This window comes from Manduca sexta, unplaced genomic scaffold (genome assembly GCF_014839805.1).
Source record: "Manduca sexta isolate Smith_Timp_Sample1 unplaced genomic scaffold, JHU_Msex_v1.0 HiC_scaffold_2906, whole genome shotgun sequence".
Taxonomy (NCBI): domain Eukaryota; kingdom Metazoa; phylum Arthropoda; class Insecta; order Lepidoptera; family Sphingidae; genus Manduca; species Manduca sexta.
This window is the reverse complement of record NW_023593918.1, coordinates 4,562-18,437: the sequence shown is the minus strand read 5'-3', so window position 1 is coordinate 18,437 and position 13,876 is coordinate 4,562. Positions and strand designations below refer to the sequence as shown.

General features: G+C 33.2%; 1 pseudogene; it reads right to left on the bottom strand.

Annotated features, from left to right (window-relative positions):
* Positions 1 to 7: 7 nt before the first annotated feature.
* On the bottom strand, positions 8 to 13,629 carry LOC119188394 (annotated as a pseudogene).
* Between the last annotated feature and the right edge of the window lie 247 nt (positions 13,630 to 13,876).

Sequence of the window (13,876 nt, the reverse complement as noted above, 5' to 3'; positions counted from 1 at the left end):
TTAAATGTCTGCTGGGATAAGCCATACAGTCATCTGAGAGGTACCTGCGGAGGCGACAGGCCTGCAGCGCAGCGGCGACCACAGCGGCAGCGCCGTCGGGCTGCGCGGCGGGATCGGCTCGGGATGCTCGGCACGCAAGACATGTCCAGGCACATCTACAACAGACCAAATCATTTCGGTGCATTTATAATACGAGAACATATTATGGTAAACAATAAATTCAACTTTGATTTATGACGTACCTGTACGGGTAAAATGTGGGTAAATGAGTTAATAAATAAAAAGAGTTGTTTTGTAATGATTGTAGAGCTTTTATTTGTCAAAATTGTATTTTTACAGCTATGATATGCTTATATTTGTTTCAAAAGTTACATTGATCAACAGCGATGGGTCTCTGTTTTGACTGTTGCACAATTGACAAAATATTTCACCGTTTGATCCTCGGTTCCTTTTGATATACTGTAACCATCTTTTAACAAAACTTTACTGCTCTTTGTTACATTATGAACTATTAATAATGTTAAGGCAAAACAGATTTTTCTATTCTAAAATGTCAACAATGATGTTAAATAAAACAGCTTACGAAAAATAATCATAAGTTTCACTGACGAAGAAACAACGATTAATTATTAAGCTCTATAAATAAAGTGGACCTACATTATTTGAACTTGTGCTTAAATTATTTTATAATAGCATAATATGAATGGTCAAACCGGCTAACAATAACGCGATTCGACAACATGATTCTGTATACACGTAGCCTTCATTTCACTCACAATACGTTGAATATTATGCTACTATAAACATTAGTCACGAAAGTTTTACACTAAATAATTTATATTAACACATTATAATCATTAAAACAAATTGTACCAATATACAATAATTAATATACCTACAGGAACTTAGAAAAATTGCAATATAAGTTCTATATTTAGGTATGCCACTTAAAAAAATGGTAATTTAAATACAATTAACCAGTTCACGGTCCCGTTGCTTCCTAACATGATCTCTTCGGACGCAACTAATAGTATTATCTAACACTATACGAAATAAACCTATTGTTAGGTATATTGGTCGTGAAAATAACAGCACTGGTTCTTCTTAACATCACGAGATTGGAATGCGCTATCTACGGAGATGTCGTGGCGCGGCGTAGTCGTTGCGACTAGCAACTAGCAACGCGACAGTTCAAGGAGATCGTTGCTGCATCACAATACGTATCAAACGACTGGACAGAGGAAATTGCGCTAATCACATATCATAACGCAACTTACAATTTTCACCATAAAATTACACGTTTTCTATCCGCTACATATACTATGTATATTCCGTGATTTGCAGCCTTTATATAAGTCTTGTATAGGCAAGAGGCACTCTAAATATAAAACTGTGGTCACAATTTATTATATAAAATGAATCTACTTCGTATCTATTTGAATCCATGAAATGTTTCGTGCTAGTGTTTCCTTAAAATTTATGCTATGCTCAGGTAGGTGTTAAAACGAAAAACTACATAAAATATAGGTACCGTCGTACCATGTTCTCAACATATACGTATATAGTATTTGTGCTAACGGCGTGTAATCTCTGCAAGGACGTGGCAACAAGTAGTAAATGTTAAAATTTGAATAACTGCACTTGAGGGTATCGTCTATTGCTCATGCGTGTCACATGTATCTGTAACTCGTAATTATGTCACTAACATTCACCACACTGCCTATGTACACGTAAATACATAGATATATAGATATATATAATTCTATTATTATTATTACCCCATTAATAAATAGTACCTCTGAAAGTTAGGAAACAAAATAGCATTTTAAACGGCATTCTGTACTATAAAAACTATCTGATAAAAACTCGTACAAATTTGTTAATTCACATCATCATTAATCATTTATTTATTGCTATTATTTATTTGTGTAAATTGTAAATATTCAATCTTTCTTAAAATAAGAAGAGGAACATTAATCAAGGTTTCAATATTGCTACAAAGATTGGTAACGTTCGACTCTGTAAATAAAAACGAGTGCAGCTTTTCAAATAGCAACATTGTTGTCTCATATTACATATTTTTCCAACATTTAAACATTTTCAAATACTAGCTCCGGGAAGTAGCGCATCTACCAATCTATTACCTAAAATGCCTTTAAATATCGTGTGATTTTTAACAATAGACCAATTTTTTTTTTAGTTTTACGCATAAATTTAATATAAAATAAATTAGCTAAATTTAAAAAGTATTAGGTATTAAAAACAATGTTACCAATCAAACAGATACGTGATATTGGTAGGTATTTAAATTCATTTGAATCTGGGCATAGGGGCGGCTAGAATCTGAATTTGTATTTAGACTGCTTAAAGTAAATAAATTTAAATACCCAGGGGTGAATGGAATGTTTTAGTTGTTTCAAACCGCACATTCTTCTCATTCACGATAACAAGCAATATCGTAACTATTGACAAAACAAAAGATAGATCTAATTATTATTACCACGTGCAACTGGAAGAGCTTTCCTAAGGACACTACCACATCATTTATTCATTACTTATTTATCGTAACATACTGTCGAATCAAAATAAACTAAGTCATAAAATATTTTGATATCCTACGGTACTCACGGCGACCACGTTATACGAATTTTCACAAAAATCGTAAATACTTTTATAAAATTACTTACGCAATATCGGTGGCATCCCAAATTAAAAATTATTAGTAGACTGGAATCATTTTGGAATGTTAGGCGTTTGATAGTAGACACGAAAGCAGAATTTTGAATAACATTCTCGTTGAAAGACAAATTCTTATTTCATCCATCTCTGAAGGCACTAACTAGACAGGTGATATGAATTAATGACATGTAACATTATAGCTTATAAAAAGCCCTTATGAGTCTAGAGGAAATGAGAAATGTGTTAATGGGTAGTATGTTAGTGTCTTTAGATTTGGTCTAAGTCACTAAATTTCTAAACGATGCCTAAAACTTAAAAATAATAGTGAGATCTTGGTTTTAAAAATATAAATTTCACACAAGTAAAAAAAAGTCACAGCCGCAATCTAATTTAACGTACCTAGTCTTTCAAATGACTGTAAAACTTAATTTTATTTTCTTTACGAACACACCATCACTGAGAAAAGTTACCTAACTATAAGCGTCTGCCTTCCTTAACTATGTTTTATTTTTTGAAATAATTAATAATAAAACTTTAATAAATTTCGACGCCAGACATAATGTACTAAAATTTCAAATGACAGTCTGAGATCTATATTTTAACTCCCAGATGTTGCAACCTTATGTTTATATAGTATCACAGATCTTTTCCTTAATTTACAGTAATACTTTCTTTTGATAAAACCCCAATTATCAATTAAACTCCTAATTAAAGATATTATTAAAACGCCTACATTCAAATAGAAACCAATAAAATAATTTATTAAACGTATATTTTGTATACACCTTTTTCATACCCCAAAATAATATTTTTACTATTTGTAATTTTATGATATTTTTGACAAATAAAAATGATATGTTTCTAGACCGAATGATTGTTAATGGTTAGGTTAGACTATCGACTAGTAATATGTATTGTAAATATTTCAATAAAGCGCAATTTTATTTTCGCCTCGTAAATAGAAATAAAGGGTCCAGCCATAGAGTACCGTGGACAACTCAAAAAGAAATACGAATATTTTTTCAATCCAACTTACATACTAAAGTGAGCCGACATCCAATCAGTACCAAATCAAAGCTTTAGATATAATACATATTTTCATACACTCTGTTGTGATGCACAGTAAAATAAGTCCAGAGAAAAAAACAAATGTTATATAAAAGACTGAGCCTGATAAATGAAGCCTACGTCTAAGATTGTATGGTAAATAAAATTATGGTGTCATTGTAAAATAACCTGATTTTACGATCCATAAAATATCCCTGTATTTGACTCTGTTGAATTTATTGAACACAATTATTATTGAAGAAATTCAAATACATTATATCTTATGATTCCATTAACAATCTCTAGTTGCGATTATATTAACGTGGAACATTTGTAATTATATTTGTTGACAACAGATATATATATTGTTTAATAAAATTGAGCCATTGTTCATATCCAATTACAAATGCAGTGGAACTTTTATTCGAACCCCAGGCCGATACGCAGATGTATGAATATATTGTCACAATATTGAAGCATTTGACCGATATTTAGAAATTTAGCAAATCATAATATTTTTTCTGTTTTCTACATTATTGAAAGTAACAAAATATCTCCAAAACACTTAATTTCAATTCATTTAAAATAGGTACCTATGCAATATACTAGGTTGGGTCTATGCAATATACAATCTAATGCTTGTTAATAAAATATGCCGTCACGAAAACATTTTCTAGAAATTAAAGAATCTAAAGAAACGAGACTATAAAAATAAGAAGACATATTTTATTTCAATTATATAGATACAAAAGTAAGTATAGGCACATGACGTTTACTTTTATTTTTTGAAAATGGGCCTTATTTTTTGCTCCTCCTAACCATAAATTTAGCAAACAGGCATTCAACAAATATGAAGCAGTGTTTGTTGTTAACCCGTCAATATATTTATCGGTGTCGGTACAGCTGCCGATAAGTCGGTACTTACTGAATTTTATCCTTATGGATAATGTAAAGCGACATTACATCATTTCCGTTTAACGATTTTGAACCTTATTGGGGCTTTAGAAGTAATAAATCACCGTACCAATCGACATTAAAAAATACAACCATAAGTAATTTGTATTTGAATTTCCTCGAGAAACAATGTGGTCCTGCAGTACGAAAATAGATAGAACAATTTATACATACCTATAGATATGGTACCATGCCCCCTTAATCCTATTAACATATTATTTAGGTTTTGTCAAATTTGATCTTGATGTCGAGATGCGTCATTAATACAGATATAGGAAAAAAGAGGCATAGTGTTCGAACAAAACGGCGCTTAAAGCTTTGATTCCCATGATCACACTTCCACAACCCTCCCCGTGTTACCAAATACAGAACTACCGAAGCGTTTACATTCTAATAAATTTCCTAAAAATCCGATATTATCAAACTATATGTTATTTACATTTATATGTCGTAATATTGCTTTTGAATTACCTCAGGGGAGCGTGCGTCATAACTTCGAAAGACATAAAATTAGTAAAAATCTCAAATCCCTAACTTTATAATTATTACGAACTATTTTGAGTGCATTATTTCGTATGTTTTCTAATAATAATAATTAAAGCACTCATTATCAATCTTCAATTTTGTTTATAAAATGAACTCTGACACAAAACTACTTTAGTAAATACGCAAGTCTCTAATGATTATGTCAGCTCTAAAGTAATACGATATCTTACAATTTCATTTCTGCAAAGTTTTTTAATGGCAACAAAACTCGAAACGAAGCTTTCTCCAATATTTTAAAAGTAATAAAAACAGATAATGATAAAACAATAAAATAAGCAAACAAATTATACGAAGCTGTATTTTATTTCTTCGCTATGAAACAAAATAGGAAGTTTTACTTCTCTAGTTAACTTTGGCTATGCCGTGTAAGTGACCCATCGAAAAGAGTCCGTCATTATCTAAAGCATACAGAAAGCACCTAATTCCAAAAGTTTTATTTGACAAACAAGCAAACCAAAATGAACAACCGACCAGCTTTCTGAAAATAAATCTAAGAAGTAACAACTTTAGTGTCAATTATCTATTAGTGAAATATCAAATATTATTCATATCATTCAGATCACAGTTGCGGCATTTAAATCACATTCTTAAATAATTACAACATATTGTCCTCCATTTGTTCATTCGACCATCACTTTGCTAACCATTGACTATTTCCAACAATAGTGTATACTGTTGGTTAATATATTATCGAAGGCTAATTGGACACTATTCGGATCCCATACTCATTGATGCGGGCTTTCTTCTTCCGTGTCGACGGGACTCGGGGATAGAAACTTCCGCGCATATTTGGGATAATGAGTTTTTTCATGAGCCTTCAATATAGTGGACCGGGAGAATGTTTTGCCGCACAAACCACACCGAAAGGGCCGTTCACCTAAAATTTAAAAAATTAACCATGAACAAACATCTACATATTTACAAATATTATTTTATTAAATTCAGTGTTAGTATTTAAATATGAAAATTATATAAATATGATATAGATCAAAAATATTAAATAATTGAGATGCTTAACTCACCTGTATGAACTCTACAATGATCTTTCATATGATGCCTCAACTTGAACGCTTTCCCCACAAAATTCCGCAGACTTTGAAAGGCCGGTCACCCGTGTGAACCGGCAAATGTGCTATTAACGATGACACGTCTGGAAAACTCTTGCCGCAAAACTTGCACAACACCACGTTCCCGGGCTCCACGGGTCCGATGTCCAAATCTAGCGGAGATTCTTCAGCGTGCATCGCCATGTACGGAGGCTCGTTATATTGTCCTATCAGCGGCAGCCCCATGGGCCTGCCTAGAATGGCATCGCGGTACTTGAGCGTATCTAGCGTGTGCGTCGTCAATATATGCCTGGTCAGTTTGCTCTGGTGGGGGAACGCTGCACCGCAGTGCATGCAAACGAAACCTCTGTCCCCCTCCTCAACACGTCCCCTACCGGACCCTTCGTACTCCTGCAACCACAAAAAAGAACATCAACTTCTTTTTTCTCTTGTTCCTTTTTCACACGGACCAAAATGTGTGTGCATAATTTCTACCACTACGTTACTAAATTGAGATGCAGTCTCGATAAATTTTTACTTTCCACTTATCTAAGTAAGAAGTTGACGCTCATTTTGCCCAAAATGTGCAGGAGTGACCCGGGAGCCGGCCACGCGTAATGCCTTGTTGTTTAGCAACGCGCGCGCGTACTGAATCTGGGATTCGTACTGTACTGTGTAACGTATGCATGTACGAGTATATGGCCAAAGTTTAAATAAAAAACTGCTCAAAATATATATCAAACAAATGAATGGATATAAAAATGATGGCCAACAAAATGAAGGTCAACTTCTTGACAGCAAGGCATAGTACTCGATGTTCAAAATAGCGCAGCATATCAAACAAGCATGCATGTAACAAATCAACTTCATCATGACACACCCACACGAAACAAAATTAATATTGATTGCAAACTTTAACGGAAAACAAATATTGCCATCAATGCTACTGAACTTGTACCAGTTACTACTGATTTATATTCTGACCAAATGGTAGTAACAGCAAACATAAATAAAGCATTATGTCAAATACTTTCACTGGAATTCAGTGGCCAATAATATAATCATAATTCAAACATCTAGGGAGTTGAATTAAGTATTATTTACAAAAATATACATACATACACATATTTTATGTTTTGGAGATATATTAATCAAATAAACAATATTTTTTAAGAATCATTAAGCTAACTATACAGTTAGACATCATTAAGGGGATTACACTCTCCTGAGTGACATATATAAAAAAGGAAAAATATGGTACACTTACATACAATCTACATCATTATGTATGGCATATTAATGTCAAAAACTATCATGCAACACAAAATAACTCTCTCGATACCCTCACATACTATCTCAAACATCACATAAATACTATATACACAGCATGCACATCCATTAAAATTACAGAAATAAAATATGTTATGTTTTTATAAAAACGCAACACATATTTCTATAGATATTATAGTAATCACATGTCAGTCCATATTACAATATTGGAATTATTTCAATGAAAGAAATATATTTGTAACAATAAATACATTACAGAGAAAAATCATGTGATAACTTTAAAACCAAATCTACAACAACAAGACATTTCTCAACATCAATAACATACCGATTCATGTTGGAGTCGGCACTCAAGAAGATTCTCCAAGTTTTTCTTCTGCACTTCTCTCCCAATCTACTAATTCTTTTTTCAAGGACTGGAACAGCGGTAAGAAAGGCTATTATTTAATAGTACAACCTATTATCTCAATAATTCTATAAATTACAATAGGTGGGTAGTAGGGAAGATAATAAGTGAAACAATTTTAAAACAATAATTATTCATTGTAACTAAATTGTGGATAACTAGATTTATTACTGATTGTAAATGAAATTTTCTTGTAGAACATTTCAATTAAATCAATTCATTTTATGTCAAATGAGGAAAAGTTTGACTGGGATAAAACTCCCACTACTTTATATTTTCCCAGGATAAAAGTAACCTATTGTATTCAGGAGTAATGTTCCTTCCTATCATGAAAGAATATTCAACATCAGTTTTGTAATTCCTGAGAATAGCCAGTTCAAAGAAATAAACTCTTTCACTTTATATTATTAGTATAGATGCTGTCAAATAAAAATTAACAAAATCAAATTGCATTTTATTTTGAGTTTACCTAAATTTCAAACACATATAGACAAATAAATGCTTAATTATTTAATTATTCTTACCAGAGGTGCTTGTTGAACAGGTGGAAGTCCAGATGGGCCTGGAATGGGCTCGCTTCTAGGACTTGGCAGTGAAGGATGCGATGGATGGGGCAGCCCTGGGTGTGGTATGGTGTTTAGAACACTTAGCCGCTCTACAGGAGAGTATCTTGCACCGAGGACACTACTATGACTGTTTATAGTCATGTTTATACCTGAAAATATAAGAAAAACAATAAAGAAATTGTGGTCTCATTTGCAAATTTCGTATGGGATTGAGTATGGAGTACCTACCTAAGTTATATCATTAAAACGGTCTTTGCATAACAACGGTAATGATAAGTGGTTGCAATGTTTATTGAAATAATTATTTAGGAAAAAGTAATCTTTCTGAGTATAATAATCAATTTTAAACGGAGAAAACAATGTTAGAAATATACGTGCGAACAAAATCATTTTTGAAACCATCTTTGGACGAAATGCCATTGTAATACGTGAGTAATATAATTCAAAGTAAGTATATGATAAAACAAAATCTTTTATTTAAGTTCATTAGATAAAATAAAACTTAAAAAAATAAACAAAAGAATATAGAAGCCAAAACTCAAAACAAAATTATAGAAAATGACAACTGACAATCTAAACTTCAAATTAAATGTTTCAAAAAGGACATTGACACTTGTCAGTCTAGGGTTGTAACGTATAATAATAGATTAGGCATGTACTTATAAAAGTAATAAAAAAAATGTTTCTAAGTTTCTTAATTTGTAAATAGGTATCTGACTGAGAAATCCTACACTTTGCGAATAGTGTGGTTATTGTTTCAATTGATATATTTTAAATTTTCCCCGAACGGAAATGACATATTTCGCAATCGAATGATTGCGCAAATAGATTCTTGCGATATTTAATGACTTTTGCGGTTGGATTCTGTTTAAATTAAAGAAAATTGAAAAGCTATTCTGAAAGCAATAAATGTTATTAAAGTCGATTTTTCGAAAGAAATCCCCCGGATGAGATGCTACTGAATGTCTGACGCTCAGTATTAACTACTTACATCTTCATGATTACTTATATATTATTTCATATAGAAAACTTGTTTCACGAAACGCGGTTATGCGATAACATTTATGATATATTTTTGAGTACAATATGATTCCATAAATAACTAATTCATTAAAATCTTAAAAAAGTCATTACAATATTATCGTAATACCAACATTATAATTAATGTTTGTAAGTAGGCAGTGGGTAGTAACAATATTATTATGCAATAAGTATCTACATCGCGCTTTATAACAATACGTAGTGACCATAAAGTGTTCTAACATTACATTATAAAGCGGACATTGGGCAGATTGTCATATAAAATTTTGCGCACATTTGATGGTTAAGTACTTAATTTATCATGAAATAGCAAAACAGTTATGTAAAATGCTTCTTATTTTTTTAAATTTTTGTATTAATACATAAGGACACTGCGACATCTTGTCAAACAGCTTGTCCTGAAATCTAGTCCTTAACTAACTCTACTATTTAATGTCTTTGATTGACAATAATAATACGAATACGTACCAACATTTTCATTCTGAGCTCCATTTGATCTTATTGAGACAGAATCATCTTCAGGCGAAGACGAACGCATCGGTTCATCGGGTGGTTCATCTTTAGGCAAAGGAGGGTGCGTGGGTGTAGGATTTTCCGTTGAAGTTTCAGTTCTAAATCGCCGTACAGACAATAATGGAGATATTCTCGAAGGCGATGTTTCTGTTGTCTCTTTGATCTCGTATATCTCGGGGATCCCTTGGATCCCGGACTTCACGTAAATCTCGAGGTTCACGTATTTCTCTAGCTTCTCTGAGATCTCTATGTTCCCGTAATTCTCGGGATTCTCTTAAGTCGCGAGCGTCTCGCGGCTCCCTTATTTCTCTGAGATCGCGAGGATCCCTCATTTCACGGGATTCTCTTTGTTCCCTATGCTCTCGGGATTCTCTAGGTTCCCGCGTGTGGCTCTCCCTTGAGTCACGACCCTCTTTACTTTCTCTATCACGTGAGTCTTTTATGTCGCGTCTTTCATCTTTTTCCCGGTTTTCTCTGCCATCTAATCTATCATGCAACTCAGGACACTCTTTGGTGTCTTGACCTTGGCACTCATCCATCGGTTCCGGGACACTTCGTGTATCAATTCCTGCTGCGCTTAATGTCGTCATTTCAGCTAATCCTTTGACCTGTAATCATACAAAGGAAATAGTCAAAAAAAAATTTAATTCGCTTAAGCCAATACGCGTTATAATAGAAAGTATTATACATCAGCGTAAGTTACATACGTATGCTATGAAAGTTATGATACTTTTGTTAACCTAGTATGACACTAAACTAGGCACTTATAGGTAGATTTATCAATTTACCTATAGGTGTATAAAATATCTTTAATTATTTAAAATATAATATTAAATTCTTGTGGGAAACGCGTGGGAACGTAGATTTACTTACGATGTTTTTATTTGCTGTTAAAATCAACGATAATAGGTAATTAATGCACTCGTAATTTTTTTATGTCACAAGTGCGCGCCCTAAATGGTATCAAACCCACGATCTTTGTCTTATCCTTAACATTACGCCTAAGTGAATATTGAATTCTAGGCCATAATATTATGTTATGTTCTTATGCTAACCTGTCTGACAAATTTGTTTATGTTAGTATCTATCTTCTTACATTTTGTATAGCTTTGCTTTTTGATATTTATGTTGCCTTCCTTTTTAATTTTGTATCAATCTACGGCAACTTGTTTTCTTAGCCAAAATTGGTAGCGTACTCATTAAACCCCTATAACATTACTTATTAATTACACCTACTTATATTCTCCGACATGCGAAAACAAAGTGAATCCATAATGAAGGATTATTTAAAAGCTACCTGTAGGCTCTCGGCGGTTTTTAGAAGAGCAGGCAGCTGACAATACTGGACGTTAACTTCGCCCTTGTACATGAAGTCGACGAGGGTGCGCAATTCTTCTAGGCCGACGTCCTTGAGAATCACGATTGGGTGACGTGACGGGTGGTCCACGAACAGCGAACGGAAGTACGATGAACACGCAGAGAGCACTACCTGAAATGTACAATTTTTTTTTGTTAGAGGTCAACAATCAACGTCATTATTTTTTTTTTATAGATTTTTAACAGTCAGTTACTTTATAAACCCTAATAGTAGAAGCTATAAGATTAGACACCACAGGAAAGTCGCTAAAGTAAAAGCTATAAGATTTGCCACAACACAATCGTCGTAATTAAAGCAAAAATAACAGTAACGAACTGTATTATTAATCAAGAAACTGGCCGTAATTCTCCGTCTCTCATTCTTAAGTCATTCAATGAAAAGGCCACAATTAATAAAAATAATCGAAACGATACGTAAAGAATATGCAATTATTCGTGTTAATTTTATCGCTTTTAAATTACTTAAGTATGTCTAAAAGTGACGAAAGCTGTATGGTGTCATGTTAATTAGCAGAGTTTTCATTAACAATCAAAGTTTTTATTGTCCGTCAGTTAAACAAATAGCTCGTCTTGTTTTTAAGATGTTAAAAATAACCCTAAGTCTAGCCAAATCATAACTAGCTAAAACAAAGTACCAAATGTTAGTAATGGCATTTGTTTAAGCCCCATAGCTATAATCGAAACTACACAATGTAAATATAGCTATAGGTTTCGTTTACGGAAATAAACTTTGGATATTACTGCCCCACAATATTTCTTAGTTTACGACTGATTATAATGCCTATTAATCTTGAAATTATAACAAACTTTTACTGTATAACAATGCGGTGTAGTAAAATTAAACGTAGCTGGTATTGTACACGTGCCTTAACACGACGCCATAATAATTACACTAATAAAAATACTGCTCTTATTAACTAAATAATATGTGTATGCATATTTACTAGTATTAGTATCTTCATTTTATAAAACTAAATATTAGTTAAATATACACTGTTTGGACAACGTACTAGTTATCCGTTTGTATTTTGCAGTAAGCTAGAGTTCAAGTCCTTTAGTGTAGTAATGAGTAAACGTACTATAAATTTAGAATACTGAGCTAATACTATTTAATTATCCTGTGTCTATAAGATAAATACTATATTCAATAGTATTAGGAAGCAGTAAAGTTCGTGAGTGTGTATTTAAGTAGACGAGAATTTCTTTAAACAACTGAACCGATTCCGACTTATTGTACTAATAGGAAGCAGCATTGCCCTGTGGTAAAGTGTAGCATAAAACATTTAAAGGCAACCTTAGACGCCATTGGCTACGTTTTAGGTTATTTCGGTAACGGACCTAAACATGAGCCGTGCCACGTGTAGAATCTATGGAAGAATAAAATCTTATTAATCGTAATTGCATCCAACTTAATCATCATTGATATAAAATTTCTTGATAGCAGGATGTTTTTGAGATCTATCGTCGTGTCATCGAGCCTGCATTTATACCAGCCCGTAATCTTCAGCTTGCCTTCATAAAATTATTCCACCGGCCATCAATCGACGAAAGCGTTAATTCTCGTCGATTGTGATGTTTGCCTACGAAGCCAGCGGGAGCAAGCTGGCTATTCTCAAAATACACAAGAATAAGTCAATATTACAGACATTTGGTATTGTACCGCTCTAATGTTGATTTCTATAAAGGTTTTTTATGGAGAGGGAGCAAGTGAGCCATTGGGTCATCGGATAGTAAGTGGCCTGTAAACATATACGATACCAAAAGTATCACTGACCAATATTTTTCTAGAACATCTAAATCGTACCATTCTTAGACATCTAAGAATTACAGAGTACAGGTGAAAGCTGCTCGTGCCAATACTCCGCCACGAAGGTTAATACCAAACTTTTGAATCGATTCATAGTATATAAAAGAATTTGAACGTAGTACATATTAACTGCATGGTGAAACCACAAAAAGTTTTTTTTTAATTGTTACCTTATGAGCCCTTATAGAGGCGCCCTCGGAGCATGCAAGCGTGACGTCCACCAAACTTTCGTCGTGCAGCAACTGGCTGAATACTCCCAGCAGGTTGCTCTGATGATTGTTCCACCTTAGGCAATAGTGCTCACTTCCCATGTCTGAGCTAGCTCCCGCCGCTGTAATATAAACATTCCTACATGAATTTTACCTCCTTGTATTTTCATTTAGTACTTGATTTATAGTATGCATTAGATTTTCTAGAAAACATCAATTATGCATTATTCTTTGTTATACAAATTTTTGCGCCCAGTAGAATAAAAAATCATTTGGTGAACACCCTAATGGTGGCACGATATAATTTGCGGGAGAGAGCATTAGATTAGAACCTCTAACATTCCTTTCTGTTTTGCATTCACTTTTCGTCGAAATGTCGGATCTGTAGGTCGCGT